Source organism: Rana temporaria, chromosome 9 (assembly GCF_905171775.1).
Source record: "Rana temporaria chromosome 9, aRanTem1.1, whole genome shotgun sequence".
In the NCBI taxonomy this organism is placed as follows: domain Eukaryota; kingdom Metazoa; phylum Chordata; class Amphibia; order Anura; family Ranidae; genus Rana; species Rana temporaria.
The window spans coordinates 169408730-169428093 of NC_053497.1; the positions used below are offsets into that span (position 1 = coordinate 169408730).

The 19364-nt window shown below is 47.4% G+C and overlaps 1 protein-coding gene across 5 annotated transcripts in view; it reads left to right on the forward strand.

Annotated features, from left to right (window-relative positions):
• The window catches only part of SYNGAP1 (synaptic Ras GTPase activating protein 1), a 469079-nt gene that overhangs the window by 203457 nt on the left and 246258 nt on the right, over positions 1 to 19364 (forward strand). Inside the window, exon 1 of one of the 5 annotated variants that reach the window (XM_040324979.1) lies at positions 4909 to 5959. The exons of the other annotated variants lie outside the window; for them this stretch is intronic. The gene's annotated coding sequence lies outside the window, so the exon portion shown is untranslated. Of the gene's footprint in view, positions 1 to 4908; positions 5960 to 19364 lie in introns of those variants that run through there. 5 annotated transcript variants of the gene reach the window in all.

Below are 19364 nucleotides of genomic sequence, written 5' to 3' on the forward strand. Positions count from 1 at the left end.
TAAAATTGTTTTTATTGGTAAAAATAAATATTGTGAATTTTAACAAATATTGATGTTTTTGTATGGTACCTGAAATGTCCCCAATCTTCTTTGATTTATGTTAATGAAAGGGATGATGGTCCCCTGCTGATGCTCACTGAGGACACGTTTGTACCTCACCACACTCATTAACTCCTAGGGGTCTCCTTCACACACATTACTGTAAAAATAGTGCAGTGAGCTGAATTGCCTTCACAAGCACCAATTTATTTGTGACTGTCCTTGTGTTTACCTGCGGTAAAAAAACTCACATATTATACAGCAGCCAGAAGCAAAGATGTGAATGGGCTTTTTTTTCTTCTCTTCTCTTCTCTTTACCCAAACCGCTCCTCTCTATTTTCCTACCCTTAACCCTTCCCCGTCTTCTTTTATTACTCTCTCACACCTTCTCTCTCCTTTTCACATCCTCGTTATTTCCTTTTCTCATACCATCTCATTCTCTCATTTCCTCACATCTTCTCTGTCTTCCTCGTCCTTTCTCCCTTCCTCCTACCTACCTCACTTTCTCCTTTTCATACTCTCTCTCTCTCTTTTCCACACATCTTCTCTCTTCCTTCACCCACTCTTCCTTACATTCACTCTTCCTTACACCCACTCTTCCTTACACCCTCTCCTCCTTACACCCACTCTTCCTTACACCCGCTCTTCCTTACACCCACTCTTCCTTACACCCACTCTTCCTTACACCCTCTCTTCCTTACACCCACTCTTCCTTACACCCTCTCTTCCTTACACCCTCTCCTCCTTATACCCTCTCTTCCTTACACCCACTCTTCCTTACACCCTCTCCTCCTTATACCCTCTCTTCCTTACACCCACTCTTCCTTACACCCTCTCTTCCTTATACCCTCTCTTCCTTACACCCACTCTTCCTTACACCCTCTCCTCCTTATACCCTCTCTTCCTTACACCCACTCTTCCTTACACCCGCTCTTCCTTACACCCACTCCTCCTTACACCCTCTCTTCCTTATACCCTCTCTTCCTTACACCCACTCTTCCTTACACCCTCTCCTCCTTATACCCTCTCTTCCTTACACCCACTCTTCCTTACACCCTCTCCTCCTTACACCCACTCTTCCTTACACCCTCTCCTCCTTACACCCTCTCTTCCTTACACCCACTCTTCCTTACACCCTCTCCTCCTTACACCCTCTCTTCCTTACACCCTCTCTTCCTTACACCCTCTCCTCCTTATACCCTCTCTTCCTTACACCCACTCTTCCTTACACCCTCTCCTCCTTATACCCTCTCTTCCTTACACCCACTCTTCCTTACACCCTCTCCTCCTTATACCCTCTCTTCCTTACACCCACTCTTCCTTACACCCTCTCCTCCTTACACCCACTCTTCCTTACACCCTCTCCTCCTTACACCCACTCCTCCTTACACCCACTATTCCTTACACCCTCTCCTCCTTACACCCTCTCCTCCTTATACCCTCTCTTCCTTACACCCACTCTTCCTTACACCCTCTCCTCCTTATACCCTCTCTTCCTTACACCCACTCTTCCTTACACCCTCTCTTCCTTACACCCTCTCCTCCTTACACCCACTCTTCCTTACACTCACTCTTCCTTACACCCACTCTTCCTTACACTCACTCTTCCTTACACCCACTCCTCCTTACAACCTCTCCTCCTTACACCCACTCTTCCTTACACCCACTCTTCCTTACACCCACTCCTCCTTACACCCTCTCCTCCTTACACCCACTCTTCCTTACACCCACTCCTCCTTACACCCACTCTTCCTTACACCCACTCTTCCTTACACCCTCTCCTCCTTACACCCTCTCCTCCTTACACCCACTCTTCCTTACACCCACTCCTCCTTACACCCTCTCCTCCTTATACCCTCTCTTCCTTACACCCACTCCTCCTTACACCCTCTCCTCCTTATACCCTCTCCTCCTTACACCCTCTCTTCCTTACACCCTCTCTTCCTTACACCCACTCCTCCTTACACCCACTCTTCCTTACACCCACTCTTCCTTACACCCTCTCCTCCTTACACCCTCTCCTCCTTACACCCACTCTTCCTTACACTCACTCTTCCTTACACCCACTCCTCCTTACACCCACTCCTCCTTACACCCTCTCCTCCTTACACCCACTCCTCCTTACACCCTCTCCTCCTTATACCCTCTCTTCCTTACACCCACTCTTCCTTACACCCTCTCCTCCTTACACCCTCTCCTCCTTACACCCACTCTTCCTTACACTCACTCTTCCTTACACCCACTCCTCCTTACACCCACTCCTCCTTACACCCTCTCCTCCTTACGCCCACTCCTCCTTACACCCTCTCCTCCTTATACCCTCTCTTCCTTACACCCACTCCTCCTTACACCCTCTCTTGCTTTATCTTCCCCAGGTCAATACCTCAACTTTTTTTACTTTTTAATACTGTCTCCTTTCCTTACATCTTCTCTTTCCCTTTTCCGCATACTCCCTCTTTTTCATTCTCTTCCTCTGCCCCCCCACCCAATTCTTCCAAATTCCTTCTCTCTCTCTTTTCTTATCTGCTAACTTTTCCACATCCCTCTCTCTCTCTCTCTCTCTCTCTCTCTCTCTCTCTCTCTCTCTCTCTCTCTCTCTCTCTCTCTCTCATCCTCTATTCCTTTCATCCTTATCCTTCCTCTCCTTTCCTTATTCCTTATCTCTCTTTACCATATCCTCTATCTCTATCTTCCACAACCTTTCCCTCTCTTTCCCTCTCCTTCTCTCTCTTCCACATCCTCTATCCCTCTCCTCTCTATTTTTTTAATCCTATTTGTCTCATCCACACCCCTTTTCTCTATTTATCCTCTTTATCTTCTCTCTTCCACATCTCGCATATCTCTATTTCTTTCTTTCTCTCCTTCAACCTCTATATCTGTTTTCCACATGCTCACTCAATCTCCCCCTTTTCCCCTTATCCCCCTCCACACCTGGCTTTATATAATTTCTCACTCACTTTCTTACCCCCCCCCCCCCCTTTCTCACTCTCTTGTATTTCCTTTCTCTTTTCCCTATCCTCTCTTTCTCTTCCTTATGCTCTCTCTCACTTTTCCTTATCTTCTCTCTCTCTCTCTCTCTCTCTGTCTTATCCTCTCTCTGTATGACATACCTTCTCTCACTTTTTCTTCTTCATACCTTCTATCTTTTCCTTTAATCCCCCCTCTTTCTTCATATCCTTGCTCTCCCTTATCCCATCTCCGTCTTCAACTCCCTCTCTCTCTCTCTTTTCCTATTCTTTCTCTCTCTTTTCCTATTCTTTCTCTCTCTTTAATTTCTCCCCACTCACTCTCTTTCTCTCTCGCTCTCTCCTTTTTATCCTCCTCTCTCTCTCTTTCTCTCTCTTCCTCATATCCCCTCTCTCTTTCTTAGATACACTCTCTCTCCCATAGCCACCCTCTGCCCTACACTACTGCTCTCTCTCTCTCTCTCTCTCTCTCTCTCTCTTCCTTACACCTTCTCTCTCCCACTCCCCTCTCTTCCCTTGCCCGTCTCTCTCTCTCTCTCTCTCTCTCGTTTTTCCCTCTAGCTCTCTATTTTTCTCATACTGCCCTGGCACATTCTATGTCTTCCTCTTTTTTTATACCCTTTTTCTTCATCACATCTGCTCTCTCTCCCTTAAATCCACTCTCTCACCCTCTCTAATGCCCCCCTCTCTTTTATACTACCTCTCTCTCTCTCTCTCTCTCTCTCTCTCTCTCTCTCTCTTACTCTCTCTCACACACAACTTTTTTCCCATTTCTTGTTTCTTCTCTCTCTCTCTCTTCCTCATATCCATTCTTTCTCATACCCTCTCTCTTATACTACCACTGTCTTTCTCTTCCTCACATTCTCTCTCTCTTTTTCTTAGATCCCCTCTCTCCCATAGCCTCCCTTACACTACTGTTCTCTCTCTTCCTTACATCTTCTCTCTCCCACTCGCCTCTCCCCCCTTGCTCTCTTCCTTGGCTGTTCCTTTTTGTCCCTCCTCTCTCTTCCTTATTTTTCCTCTAGTTTTTATATCCTCTCTCTCTCTCTCTCTCTCTCTCTCTCTCTCTCTCTCTCTCTCTCTCTCTTTCCTCTATCTCTTTTCCTCATACCTCCCTGGCACATTCTCTGCCTTTCTCTTCTTCGTAACCCCTTTCTTCCTCACATATGCTCTCTCTTCCCCTTCCTCATACCCACTCTATCTCAAACCCACTCTCTCCCTCTTTATACCGCCACACTCTCTCTCCCTCGGCCTCTCTTTCTCTCTCCCATCTCTTTCCTCCCTCCCTCTCTCTCTTTTCCTCATATACTCTTTCTTATACCCTCTCCTTTTCTCTATTTTACTACCACTCTCTCTTCCTCGTGTTCCCTCTCTCTCATACCCTCTCTCATACTTCCACTCTCTCTCCTTCTCTCTGTCTCTCTCCCATCTCTCTCTCTTTCTATCTGTCTCTCTATCCCCCCTCTCTCTACCCTTTCTGTCTGTCTGTCTCTCTCCCCTCTCTCTGCCTGTCTCTCTCTCCTCTCTCTGTCTCTCTGCCTGTCTCTCTCTCCCCCCTCTCTCTCTGTTTCTTTCTCCCCTCTCTCTCTGTCTCTCTACCCCCCCCTCTCTCTCTCTCTCTCTGTCTCTGTCTCTGTCTCTCTCTGTCTCTGTCTCTCTCTGTCTCTCTCTCTGTCTCTCTCTCTGTCTCTCTCTCTGTCTCTCTCTCTGTCTCTCTCCCTTTCGCTCTCCCTCTGTCTCTCTCTGCCTTTTTCTCTCTCTCTCCTCCTCTCTCCCATTTCTTTACTCCCTTTCACTCTCTTCTTCACCCCTATACCCCCCTCTTGCTCTCTCTTCTTTTCCACTTCCTGTCTGTCCTCTTCACTCTCTCTTCCTCCTCTGCCCCCAGGTCCCCTGTGTGCCTGTCACCCTGTTTCCTCGTCATCCCTGCACAGTGTATGTCACTCGCGCTCTCTCTCGCAGTGTGTATGGAAGGAGTTAAGAGGTCTGCCTGTGATAGGACAGGGTACGCGCACAGTTGCTTAGTAACAGTGAGATTGCTTGCACAGCTCAACTCTCTTCTCTCCAAATCTCCCATTTCCCCTTTTTTTATTTCTCTGCTTCTTTCCCTCTCTACCTGTCCATCTCTCCACCCCATTCTGTGCCTTTTCCACCCTCTTCCCATCACCCTCTCTGCCTAAATTGCTTTCACCTGTCCTCTACCTCCATTTACTCTCATTACCATCCACATTTTCCACCCCATACATCTTTCCTGCTATTTTTTTAGATTTTTTTATTTTTTTTATTTCTTGTGTCATCCTCCTCTTATTCCCTCTTCTTTCTTAACCCTCCATCTCTCGCTGTCGGCGAAGTAGTTAAGCAGTCCCCCCGTGCGTGTCCCTGTGATAGGAGGAGGCGTGCACACAGTTGCCTGGTTACCACGCTCACAGTGACATCCCTGTGAATACGGAAGGATGCAGCTCGAGCTGGTCCTGGGAGCTGGGTAACGTGGAGGCCTCTTACCCTGCACGCCCTGCAGATCCCGCACATCTTCGCCTGCACCGCACATGCTTCTTACGCTGCCCTGCTCAATCCAGGCTGGCTGCCCTGCACTGCACCCGCTGCTCTGCTGCATGCCTGTGTCATCCTGCATTGCATGCCCTGCAGTGCACACCTTGCACTGCATAACCCCAGATCCCCACATCCCTCTCATGCTGGACCCTCCGTCTTGTGGGGGACGCTGCAAATCCTGCACGCAACACTGCACGGCTTGCATGTCCTGCGCTGCACCCTGCCGGCCTTCTACCTGTGCTTTGCTTTGCACCTCAGACCTCCCAACATCCCTCTCATCCTTCACCCCATTTCTCCACACCCTACCTCACTTTGTGTTTGGGGTTCGCCATCCACAGCTTGGGCCTAGTCAAGGTCTTGAACATGAAATTTGATGGAAACTGAAAGATACGCTGAGTTTTGAGGTGAGAGAGTATCTGCTGTGTACCTGGATGTGCGTAACTGAGTCTCTGTGTACCTCTGTGTGCGTCACTTGTGTGTGCAATTAAGCCAGATTTCTAGGGAGCCAAGTAATTGCTAGGGTGCCAGTAAGTCTTTCTCTCACCATGCATAGTTTCCACATTCCATAGTTTTGTGTAGCTTTGGTGTGGACAAATCCAGGGACCTGGGTCGCCTAAGAAACTGCCACTTGGCACCTAGTTTTTTTTTTAAGGTTGCTGTTCTTGGAGCTCCTGTTCCTTGACTCCAATACCAGACTGGAGGAGATCTTCGAGTGGGGATAAATGTGTCCATCTCCGGTGTAGACCGCGTCCCCCAGCTCTCTATCTTGAGATAGTTCCAGAACTGCCTACCTGTAAAGGTCAGTGTGATAAAATCACAAGTTCCTTGCTAGGAGTTTCATTCACTTTTCGGAATGCAGCCCTAAGAGTGAGACTCAATAGTGCAGGTGGGCAGAGTTGGGAGCTCCAACAGGAATACCGAATACCTTGAGATGTACAGAAACCGATCTGTAATATGAGTTTTAGAGGAACTGCCCATCAGTGAAGCCTGTGTGTCCGTCAGTTGACCTATCATCGATCAGTTATTTTATATCTGTGTACGAAGCTTGATGGGCCCCAGAAGGAGGAGACCCTACACAAACTTTGGCATGGCATTTGAAGATCCTCCTAGACCACCTACCTCCATCTCCTGTATGGCGTTGCTCTAGCTGATGAAGAACTATAACCCTAAGGCTGAGAGTTGTAGTTCCTCATCTACTGCAGGGCAGCTTGACTAAAAGGATATTATAGGACAGATATGCACAGGTTCCTTCTAAGAGGATCTTTAGGTTGACCATGGACCTCTTATAAAGGACTGGTTGACCCTAGACCCCTAAGAAAGGACTGATTGACCCTGGACCTCTAAGAAAGGACTGGTTGACCCTGGACCTCTAAGAAAGGACTGGTTGACCCTAGACCTCTAAGAAAGGACTGGTTGACCCTAGACCTCTAAGAAAGGACTGGTTGACCCTAGACCTTTAAGAAAGGACTGGTTGACCCTAGACCTCTAAAGAAAGGACTGGTTAACCCTAGACCCCTAAGAAAGAACTGGTTGACCCTAGACCTCTAAGAAAGGACTGGTTGACCCTAGACCTCTAAGAAAGGACTGGTTGACCCTAGACCTCTAAGAAAGGACTGGTTGACCCTAGACCTCTAAGAAAGGACTGGTTGACCCTAGACCTCTAAGAAAGGACTGGTTGACCCTAGACCTCTAAGGAAGGACTGGTTAACCCTAGACCCCTAGGAAAGGACTGGTTGACCCTAGACCTCTAAGAAAGGACTATCGATGGTCTCTACAATTTATTTTTTCCGCCTATTATACAACGCTTCTAATTATGCGATTCTAAAGAATTTAACATCCACAGCGAACCATATGGCATCGAACAGATTGATACATAAATTAATGAGGGCTTTGCTTGTTGCAGAATACAAACTCTGTTACGTGGTGCGTAAAGTCCATGCCTTGTGCACATTTAATATCTGCATATGCATACACTGGTACGCGCTCAGGCTATAAGTCTTAAGATACCTATCGACATATGCAAATTTAAAAAAGCACATTAGGTGGAGGTATGGGTTTATGGATACAGATTGTCTTTGCCCAACGAAACCGGTCGACTTTAGGTCTTCCTGTGCAGGCTAGAGGAGGGGATTGGTTGCCACGGGCAACAGCCCTACATTTCCCCAGCTCCAGCTGTCAGTGGAGTGAGTGAGTGTGTACCTGTATGTGTTCTGTGTGCTGTGTGCCTATACGGTGCTGTTTCCTTATGTGTCTATACAGTACAGTGCCTCTATGTTCTGCAGGCTGCACTGCTGTGTGTGGGTGGATTATATACTTGTATAGAAGCATTTTACTGCTGTGAGCCGGTGCATTTCAATGTCTGTGTGGGCGTTTGCACAGAGCTCTGTGTGTTTTTTTTCTATATACAGCTTTTTTTTTTCTTTTTTTTTTGTATGTGTGTTGTTCTATGAATGTGTGCCATTTCATGCTGGAATTTGTTACGTGTTTTTTTTTCTTTTTTTGGATGAACCTATTGCGTGTCGTTCAAATTGTGCATGAACCTCTGTGTGTGTCACCGTGCATGTTTGTCTCATCGACTTGGGTCTCCGTGTTTTTAGGGATGTTGCAAGTCACTTTTCATTGTATCAGTATGCACCTCAGATCTGGAGGGTGCTTGTCGGGGCCCCCACTTTTTAACAAGGCAGCACTGAGAATTAGTTGGAGAAAGACAAATCCGTTCAGCAATATTTGACCTTCATGAAAATGGAATTCTTTGGTTATGCATAAATACAGCACATTTACATTGGATTACATCCCAGTAATGTCATGTCCTCGGTATGGGGGAGTCATGTACATCAACGGCGCTATCGGAAGTTTTACTGACCCGGCAACATTTTTGCAGTTTCTACCTGTCTTGCAATATTCATCATTGTGTCAAAGAGCAAAAAATGAATGATTGGCCCTGGGCTAACTAGGGTGACCACCAGTGGCGGCCCGTTCATAGAGGGCGCCCGGGCGCCGCCCCCCCCCCCCTCCCCCAGTCAGTAAAAAAAAAATGTCCCTTTAAGAAAAGACAAAAAACAAAAATGGTCCTTATGTGCACTGTGCCCGGCGCCGGGCACAGTGCAGTGCGGGTAGCACCACGTCTGTGCAATCACAAGATTGCAGGCGAGGCGCTACATTGGAAGGCAAAAAATTCCTTTTTTTTAGCGTTCTCCATCGCGCCACAATTTCCGGCGCGATGAACTTTATTATTATGGCCGAGCGGGTGCACGCGCTATAGTGATCCAAGTCCGACGTCACTCGATGTACAGGAAGTGACGTCGGCACTGACCACGTGTACCGGATTGCCCGGGACAGTCCCGCATTTTGCAGGACTGTCCTGGGCGCATTCATTCCAGGACAATAAATTGTCCCGGATTGAAACTGACACAGCCACCCCCTGGGCAAGTCTGATGCCCCCAAAAAAGGGCGCCACATCACCGCTTGACTCACTGACAGTACTTGTTCTGGCCGGGAATGCCTGGAGGAGCACAATCCCGCCCCCTGCTTGTGATTGGAGAAATCATAAATCCCGCCTCTTGTGTCCAATCACTGTGCTGTGATTTGTTACAGCACAAAATTATTTTTGGGAAGGGGGGGGTGTCCCTGAATGGTAGTTTGGAAATGTGGTCATCCTAAGGGTAACTGTGGTCCTCATTGCAGCCCTTGGTGTGGTCCTCATTGCACAGAAGCAAGACCTAGAGAGAAAAAAAAAAAGTTTTTGACAATTTTTGTCAAATCCTCGAAGCAGAGCCTAGCCTCTCTTATTATCCACCCTCAGAGGGACTCTAATGCCCCGTACACACGACCGGTTTTCCCGTCTGAAAAAGTCCGATGAGAGCTTTTGGTCGGGAATTACGACCGTGTATATGGACTTTTTCCGACGGAGGTTCTCTATTTTCCCGTTGGGAATCCCGACCGTGTGTATAGGGCATGAGCATGGATAATAGGGTTGCCACCTCATCCCTTTAAAACTGAACACGTATTAATTACACAGGTTCTGGGGCTGATTAAGGTCGTAATTGAACTCACTTGGTGCTTTGCCTGCATTAAAGTGGAGTTCCGCCAATTTAATATTTTTTTTTTAAAGTCAGCAGCTACAGATACTGCAGCTGCTGACTTTTAAAATAAGGACACTAACCTGTCCAGGATGCCTGCAATGTCGGCCCCTAAAGCCTCGGCTCTCGGGTGTAGGCGCCGCCATCTTCGGTAAGGGAATCGGGAAGTGAAGCTTTGCGGCTTCACTTCCTGGTTCCCTACTGCGCATGCGCGACTCGTGCTGCGTGATCCTACTGGTCCCTGCTGTCTTCTGGGACCTGTGTGTCTCCCAGAAGACAGCAGGTGGATGGAGTAGGTGTCAGGGGGAGGAATAGTGACCCATCATTGGTGTCAGTGGGAGGAATAGTGCCCATCCTTGGTGTCAGTGGGAGGAATAGTGCCCATCCTTGGTGTCAGTGGGAGGAATAGTGCCCATCCTTGGTGTCAGTGGGAGGAATAGTGCCCATCCTTGGTGTCAGTGGGAGGAATAGTGCCCATCCTTGGTGTCAGTGGGAGGAATAGTGCCCATCCTTGGTGTCAGTGGGAGGAATAGTGCCCATCATTGTGTCAGTAGGAGGAATAGTGCCCCATTATTGGTGTCAGTAGGAGGAATAGTGCCCCATTGTTGGTGTCAGTAGGAGGAATAGTGCCCATCGATGGTGTCAGTAAGAGGAATAGTGCCCATCATTGGTGTCAGTAAGAGGAATAGTGCCCATCGATGGTGTCAGTAAGAGGAATAGTGCCCATCATTGGTGTCAGTGGGAGGAATAGTGCCCATCATTGGTGTCAGTAGGAGGAATGGTGCCCATCATTGGTGTCAGTAGGAGGAATAGTGCCCATCATTGTGTAAGTAGGAGGAATAGTGCCCATCATTGGTGTCAGTGGGAGGAATAGTGCCCATCGATGGTGTCAGTAGAAGGAATAGTGCCCATCATTGTGTCAGTAGGAGGAATAGTGCCCATCATTGGTGTCAGTAGAAGGAATAGTGCCCATCATTGTGTCAGTAGGAGGAATAGTGCCCATCATTGTGTCAGTAGGAGGAATAGTGCCCATCATTGGTGTCAGTAGAAGGAATAGTACTCATCGTGTCAGGAGGAATAGTGCCCATGATTGTGTCAGTGGGAGGAATAGTGCCCATCATTGGTGTCAGTGGGAGGAATAGTGCCCATCATTGGTGTCAGTGGGAGGAATAGTGTCCCATCCATTGGTGTCAGTGGGAGGAATAGTGTCCCATCATTGGTGTCAGTGGGAGGAATAGTGTCCCATCATTGGTATCAGTGGGAGGAATAGTGCCCCATCATTGTGTCAGTAGGAGGAATAGTGTCCCATCATTGGTATCAGTGGGAGGAATAGTGTCCCATCATTGCTGTCAGTGGGAGGAATAGTGTCCCATCATTGGTGTCAGTGGGAGGAATAGTGTCCCATCATTGGTATCAGTGGGAGGAATAGTGCCCCATCATTGTGTCAGTAGGAGGAATAGTGCCCATTGTTGGTGTCAGTTGGAGGAATAGTGTCCCATCATTGGTGTCAGTAGGAGGAATAGTGTCCATCGTTGGTGTCAGTAGGAGGAATAGTGCCCCATTGTTGTTGCCAGTGGCAGGAATTATGCCTCATTGTTAATGTTAATGGAAGGCAATAGTGCCCCAAAGGGCCGGATAAATGCAGACAAATGGCCGCAGATTGCAGTTTAGAGACCATTGGGCTAGACCAGTAATGGTGAACCTTGGCACCCCAGATGTTTTGGAACTACATTTCCCATGATGCTCAGCTACACTGCAGAGTGCATGAGCATCATGGGAAATATAGTTCCAAAACATCTGGGGTGCCGAGATTCGCCATCACTGGGCTAGACCTTTGTCCTTAAAGTGAAATTGTGCATAGTGCAAAAGGAGCGCCAAACCATTGATCAAGAAATCCAATGCTTTTTTATGGGTTAAGACACTCTCCTTTCATCAGGGCTTGTGCTTTGGATTGAGATGAATTGCAAAAAGTTATATAATAGGTCTTGAATTAGTGTCACTGATCGTTCATGCAGCAGAAAACTATCAGTGACAGTAATTCAGATCATATTATAACTTGTGTTGCAATTCATCTGCGGCCAGCCATATTTGTGGTTATACACAAGCCCTGATGAAGGGGTCTTAGCCCCTGAAACGCTTTGGGTTTCTTTTTGTTCCTATGACAACAAAAGAACACTTTGGACTTTGGTGTGGCTCACTTTCTGCTTAGTTGGACTTCTGTCTAGACTTGCCTCCATTTGTGGGTGCTCTTCTGTATGCAAGCAGCCTAATGCATAATAGCGGATACTGATAATAGAAGAAATAGCACCACAGTTTACGTCTGCTTAAAATTACATTGTCAGCCATTTTAAACTTTTTTAAAGTCCTGCCTAACAGATTGTACTACAAGGTGTCTACCATTTTCTTGATAAGAGATCAAGGCCTCTCATTGTGCACTGCATCGTCTACAACCATAGGCAATGGACAACTGTCCTTATTGCCCCTTTTATTATCTATATGGATCACAAGAGAGTCTAGGCTCTAGCCTAGACTCTCTTGTGATCCATATAGATAATAAAAGGGGCAATAAGGACCGTTGTCCATTGCCTATGGTTGTAATGAGGACCAGACCTTGGTCCCTGAAGTGAAACGGTCAATTTAACCACTTCAGCCCCGGACCATTATGCAGGTTAAGGACCTTGGCCCTTTTTGCGATTCTGCACTGCGTCGCTTTAACTGACAATTGCGCGGTCGTGCGACGTGGCTCCCAAACCAAATTGCCATCTTTTTTCCCACAAATAGAGCTTTCTTTTGGTGGTATTTGATCACCTCTGCGGTTTTTATTTTTTGCGCTATAATCAAAAATAGAGCGACAATTTTGAAAAAAAGTCAGTGGGCCGGATTCAAGAAGCAATTGCGCCTGTGTAACCATAGGTTACACAGCGCAATTGCTTACTTGCCCCGGCGTAACGAATGCTCCCGATTCAGGAACCTCGTTACGCCGACTGCAGCCTAAGATCTGCGCGGCATAAGGCTCTTATGCCCGCATATCTTAGGCTGCATTCTTGCGGTGGACGCTAGGTGGCGTTCACGTTGTTCTCAGTGTATAGTATGCAAATTGCATACTAACACCGATTCACAACGTTGCGCGAGCCCTGCGTACGCAATTTACGTCGTTTACGTACGGCGGTTTTCGCGCAAGGCTGCCCCTGCTATTAGCAGGGACAGCCTATGTTACGTATACCCGTCGTTCCCGCGTAGCGAAATTCGAATTTTACGTACTTTGCGTAAGTGAATCGTGAATGGCGCTGGACGCCATTCACGTTAACTTTGAAGCAAATGACGTACTTGCGACGTCATTTGCCGCAATGCACGTCGGGAAAGTTTCCCGACGGAGCATGCGCGCTACGATCGGCGCGGGAACGCGCCTAATTTAAATGATTCTCGCCCCCTACGGGATCATTTAAATTGCGTGCTCTAGCGCCGGGCATTTTGTCGGCGCGCCCGCGCAATTCACGGAGCTTCTGCTCCGTGAATCAAGGGCAGCAGAGCAAATTTGCGGGGGCGCAGGGCAAAAACGTTGCCCTGCGCCTCCGTAAATTATGGGCAATTCTACCTGAATCCGGGCCAATATTTTTTACTTTTTGCTAAAATAATTATCTCCAAAGATATATAAAAAAAAACGTTTTTTTTCCCCTCAGTTTAGGCCGATACGTATTCTTCTACATATTTTTGGTAAAAAAAAATAGCAATAAGCGTTTATCGATTGGTTTGCGCAAAATTTACAGCGTTTAAAAAATAGGGGATAGTTTTATTGCATTTTTATTAATAATTTTTTTTTTTTACTACTAATGGCGGCGATCAGCGACTTCGTGACTGCGACATTATGGCGGACACATCGGACAATTTTGACACATTTTTGGGACCATTGTCATTTTCACAGCAAAAAGTGCTATAAAAATGCATTGTTTACTGTGAAAATTACAATTGCAGTTTAGGAGTTAACCACTAGAGGGCACTGTAGGGGTTAAGTGTGACCTCATATGTGTTTCTAACTGTAGGGGGGCGAGGCTGTGACGTCAGTGATCATCTTTGCCTATATCAGGGAACAGACGATCACTGACATTGCCACAATGAAGAAAGGGGAAGGTGTGTTTCCACTCACCTCTCCCCGTTCTTCACCTCCGGTGACTGATCGCGGGACACCGGCGGCGATCAGGTCCCGCGGGCGTGGTCACGGAGCTTCGGACCGGGTCGCGAGCGGCGACCCCATGGCTGGGTTTAAAGAGACACGTACAGGTACGTGATTGTGCCCAGCCGTGCCATTCTGCTGACGTATATCGGCGTGAAGGGGTCCTTAAGTGGTTAAAGTGGAACTAAACCCTTCTACCTTTTACAGTCAAGGAAGCTGCCATCCTAACCTCTGTTTGATCTGCAATTGCCATGATGCCGAAGCACGCGATCAATTATGACACCAACCATTTGCGTTCAGTTGAGAAATAACAAAAGCACACAAGTAACTGTAAAAGTTATCATAACTGTTTTAGTAAATGGGTAAATTGATGGGTTTAGTTCTGCTTTACCAGTCCTGCTTAAGGCTGCATTCACACCTTGGCGTACAAAATCGCGGCGTTTTGTCCCGCGAATTGCAGCGACAAATTGTGGCGTTTTGTACCGCGATTTGCGGCGACAAAACGCCACGATTGTGAATGCAGCCTTACCCCCTCTATGGAGATGGTTCACATCTCCTATGCCGAACGCCGAAAGCCGCCTGAAAAAAAGGTCCCGGACTTGTTTTCAGGCGTACGGCGTTCGGCGTTCAGCGTGGAGATGTGAACCATCTCCATAGAGGGCAATGTGAAATCATCCCTCCAGCGTCTCAGGGGCGGCTGCGGCGTCGCACTACAGGCGTATATACGCCTAGGTGTGAATGGGGGCTTAAGGGGAACTAAGCCCATCGATTTAACAGTTTCAAAAAACAATTACATTTCCACATGTGTCTGAACTGTAAAGCCCCTTTCACACTTGGGCGCGTGTGCGGCGTCGGCGGTAAAGCGCAGCTATTTTTAGCGGCGATTTACAGGCATATTTGCGGAGGTATTCGGCCACTAGCGGGGTGGTTTTAACCCCCGCTAGAGGCCAAAAAAGGGTTAACCACCCGCAAAGCGGAGCTTTGCGGGCGGTATAGCCGCGGTGCCCCATTGATTTCAATGGGCAGGAGCGGTGGAGGAGCGGTATACACACCACTCCAAAGATGCTGCTAGCAGGACGTTTTTTAGCGCCCTGCCAGTGCAGCGCTCCAGTGTGAAAGCCCTCAGGGTTTCACAGTGGACTGTGAGGAGCGGCTCTTTCAGGGCAATATTTTTAGCGTTCTAGCGCCTGCAAAGCACCTCAGTGTGAAAGGGGTCTAAGGGCTAGTTTACACTTGCTTCGGACAGGCTTTGTTAAAGCTCTCTGAACACCAGTCAAAGCTCCTGTCACTAAATAAAATGGTTGGCTTACAGTCCTATTTACGCCTTGCTTTTGCTTGGTGCTTCGGTGAGGCTTTGGTGGAGCTTCGATGAGCCTTTGGTGGAGCTTTGGTGAGGCTTCCTGGGGCTTCAAGTGAGCTTTGCCATAGACATAGTCATAGGTGTGCGCAGCCTATTGCATTAGGGTGTGCACCCCAAAGCTCAAACATATTTGTATGTGTATATACAGTATACTGATGGTGTCAGCAGAGCGGTGGACGGTGTCAGTAGGGCAGAGATTGGTGTCAGTAGGGCAGTGGACAGTGTCAGTAGTTTTTTTATTTTTATTATATATTTATTTTATTTTAGAAGCCCCATTAGGGAGATTTGATGAAATATCAGGGGTCTATTTCTGTGCGTTACTGCACACTTAACGCAGTATATTTCTGTGCGTTACTGCATGTTTAACTTTGTATATTTTGGTGTGCTATGTGCCGTTTTTTATCCTGTATTTTTCTGTGCGTTAGGGCAGAGATTGGTGTCAGTAGGGCAGTGGACAGTGTCAGTAGTTTTTTATTTGTATTATATATTTATTTTATTTTAAAAGCCCCATTAGGGAGATTTGATGAAATATCAGGGGTCTATTTCTGTGCATTACTGCACACTTAACGCAGTATGTTTCTGTGCGTTACTGCATGTTTCACTTATATATTTTGGTGTGCTATGTACCGTTTTATTCTGTATTTTTTTGTGCATTAGTGGACGTTTAACGCAGTATATTTCGGTGCAATCTGCACCACACAGGGTGATTAGGGTGTGCCCAGGCACTCCTGGCACACCCTGTGCGCACGCCTATGCTTCTATGGAGGCTTTGAAGCACCACTAAAGCTACATGGGGTATACTTTTTGAAGCAAAGCAATAGCAAGGTGTAAACAGGACTGTAAGCTAACCATTTTTATTCATGGCAGGAGCTTTGACTGGCGTTCAGAGAGCTTTAAAGTGGTTGTAAACCCGTACAACACACTTTATGCTACAGGTAAGTCTATGTTAAGGCTTACCTGTAGCTGCCCTGAATATCTCCTAAACCTGCACGGTTTAGGAGATATCCCCCGGTGTCTGCATATGCCTAAGTCATCGGCACATGCGCACTGCAGCAATAGCACGTCGTGCCGTTGCTTCAGTTAGAAGTGCTGTTACGTGACGTCATCACGGCTCTGGCCAATCACAGCGCCAGAGCCTGCGATATCCGAAAGTCACTTCGGGAGAGATATCGGCGCCGGAGGGGGGGGACGAGGACCGCTGCAGTATGCATACTAGCTCATTATGCCTTTGTCGTGCAGGGTGTGTTTTTGTTTTCCAGAGGGTTTACAACCACTTTAACCACTTAACGCCCGCCGCACGACTATTTACGTCCGCAAAATGGCACGGACAGGCAGAAGGGCGTATATATACGTCCTTGCCTTTGCGAGGGTCGGGGGTCCGATCGGGACCCCCCCCCCCTGCTGCGTGATTCCCTCGGGGAGCGATCCGGGACGACGGCGCGGCTATTCGTTTATAGCCGCCCCCTCGCGATCGCTCCCCGGAGCTGAAGAACGGGGAGAGCCGTATGTAAACACGGCTTCCCCGTGCTTCACTGTGGCGGCGCATCGATCGTGTCATCCCCTTTATAGGGAGACACAATCGATGACGTCAGTCCTACAGCCACACCCCCCTACAGTTGTAAACACACACTAGGTGAACCCTAACTCCTACAGCGCCCCCTGTGTTTAACTCCCAAACTGCAACTGTCATTTTCACAATAAACAATGCAATTTAAATGCATTTTTTGCTGTGAAAATGACAATGGTCCCAAAAATGTGTCAAAATTGTGCGAAGTGTCCGCCATAATGTCGCAGTCACGAAAAAAATCGCTGATCGCCGCCATTAGTAGTAAAAAAAAAAAACATAATAAAAATGCAATAAAAATATCCCCTATTTTGTAAATGCTATAAATTTTGCGCAAACCAATCGATAAACGATTATTGCGATTTTTTTAACCAAAAATAGGTAGAAGAATACGTATCGGCCTAAACTGAGGAAAAAAGATTTTTTATATATGTTTTTGGGGGATATTTATTACAGCAAAAAGTAAAAAATATTGCATTTTTTTCAAAACTGTCGCTCTATTTTTGTTTATAGCGCAAAAAATAAAAACCGCAGAGGTGATCAAATACCACCAAAAGAAAGCTCTATTTGTGGGGAAAAAAGGACGCCAATTTTGTTTGGGAGCCACGTCGCACGACCGCGCAATTGTCTGTTAAAGCGACGCAGTGCCGAATCGCAAAACCTGGCCTGGGCATTTAGCTGCCTAAAGGTCCGGGGCTTAAGTGGTTAATTGTCACAAACAAACTGTCAATCCATAAAATGGTTAGTGTTGTAACTGATCACATATACAGCATTGTGGCAGTTGAAGATCAAACAGAGGCCAAGATGGAACCTTCCTTGCCTGAAATCGATAGGGGGGTTTAGTTCTGCTTTAAGAACAGGCACTAATGGGGTTTTCCATTATAATAGGGAAATCCCTCTATTGTGCACTTCTCTGACTTACACGGTATTACCAAAAGTTTTGGGACGCCTGCCTTCACACACATGAACTTTAATGGCATCCCAGTCTTAGTCCGTCGGGTTCAATATTGAGTTGGCTCCTCCCTTTACAGCTATAACAGCTTCACCTCTTCTGGGAAGGCCGTCCACAAGGTTTAGGAGCGTGTCTATGGGAATGTTTGACCATTCTTCCAGAAGCGCATTTGTGAGGTCAGGCACTGATATTGGACGAGAACGCCTGGCTTGCAGTCTCCGCTCTAATTCATCCCAAAGGTGTTAGTACAGCAATCTCCCCCGCTGAGCAGTTGTGTTCTCAAAGGGGGATGTCCCATCCGCCAGGGCATCCTGATCCGCGCTCTCGGACATTGGCAAAGAGCGCTGATCGGGAGCTGGTCGGCTGCTTGTTTTCCAGCATGCTTGTCCAACGGAAGCCAGCCAAACGGCCGGCTTCTGATGGACCGGGTGATTTACACTCGGGACAAACGTCCGACGTTCTTTTTTTAAACGGCTGATGCATCCCGACAGTCGGTCGTATGTACAGGGCTTAAAGGGATTGTAAACCCTCCGTGTTTTTTCACCTTAATGCATCCTATGCATTGAAGGGATTGTAAAACATTTTTTTTTGCTAAATAGCCTCCTTTACCTTAGTGCAGTCCTCCTTCACTTACCTCATCCTTCCATTTTGCTTTTAAATGTCTTTATTTCTTCTGAGAAACCCTCACTTCCTGTTCTTCTGTCTGTAACTCAACACCGTAATGCAAGGCTTTCTCCCTGGTGTGGAGTGTCCTGCTCGCCCCCTCCCTTTGAGGGGGCGAGCAGGAGAGTCAGGATGCTCTCTACGTTGCAGATAGAGAAAGGAGCTGTGTGTTAGTGGGCATCCTGACTCTCCGGTAGTCCAAGGGAGGGGGCGAGCACGACACTCCACACCAGGGAGAAAGCCCTGCATTACTGTGTGTAGTTACAGACAGAAGAACAGGAAGTGAGGATTTCTCAGAAGCAGGGTCGATCCTAGGGTCACAGGCGCCTGGGTGCAGAAATATTTCTGGTGCCCCCACATGGGCGTGGTCATTTTACTAACTCCTCCCCTTTACAAATGGTTCTATGGCAATGACTCAACCACAGAGATGCTCCCCCACAAGTCTTCATTACCCTGGGATCCTTACATGATCTCTTAACAATAAACAAAATACAGGAAGAGAAGCAGAGTACTTTATTGGGACCTGGAGGGGGGCCTCTCTGATGGACACAGAGAGGGCTTCTGTTAGAGAGTCTGTTAGAAAGAGCCCCAGACATACTACAGACATGATACAGGAGATGGTCAGAGACTGCAGACATGATACAGGAGATGGTCAGAGACTGCAGACATAGTACAGGAGATGATCAGAGACTGCAGACATAGTACAGGAGATGGTCAGAGACTGCAGACATAGTACAGGAGATGGTCAGAGACTGCAGACATGATACAGGAGATGGTCAGAGACTGCAGACATGATACAGGAGATGGTCAGAGACTGCAGACATGATACAGGAGATGGTCAGAGACTGCAGACATGATACAGGAGATGGTCAGAGACTGCAGACATGATACAGGAGATGGTCAGAGACTGCAGACATGATACAGGAGATGGTCAGAGATCACAGACATAATACAGGAGATGGTCAGAGATCACAGACATAGTACAGGAGATGGTCAGAGATCACAGACATAGTACAGGAG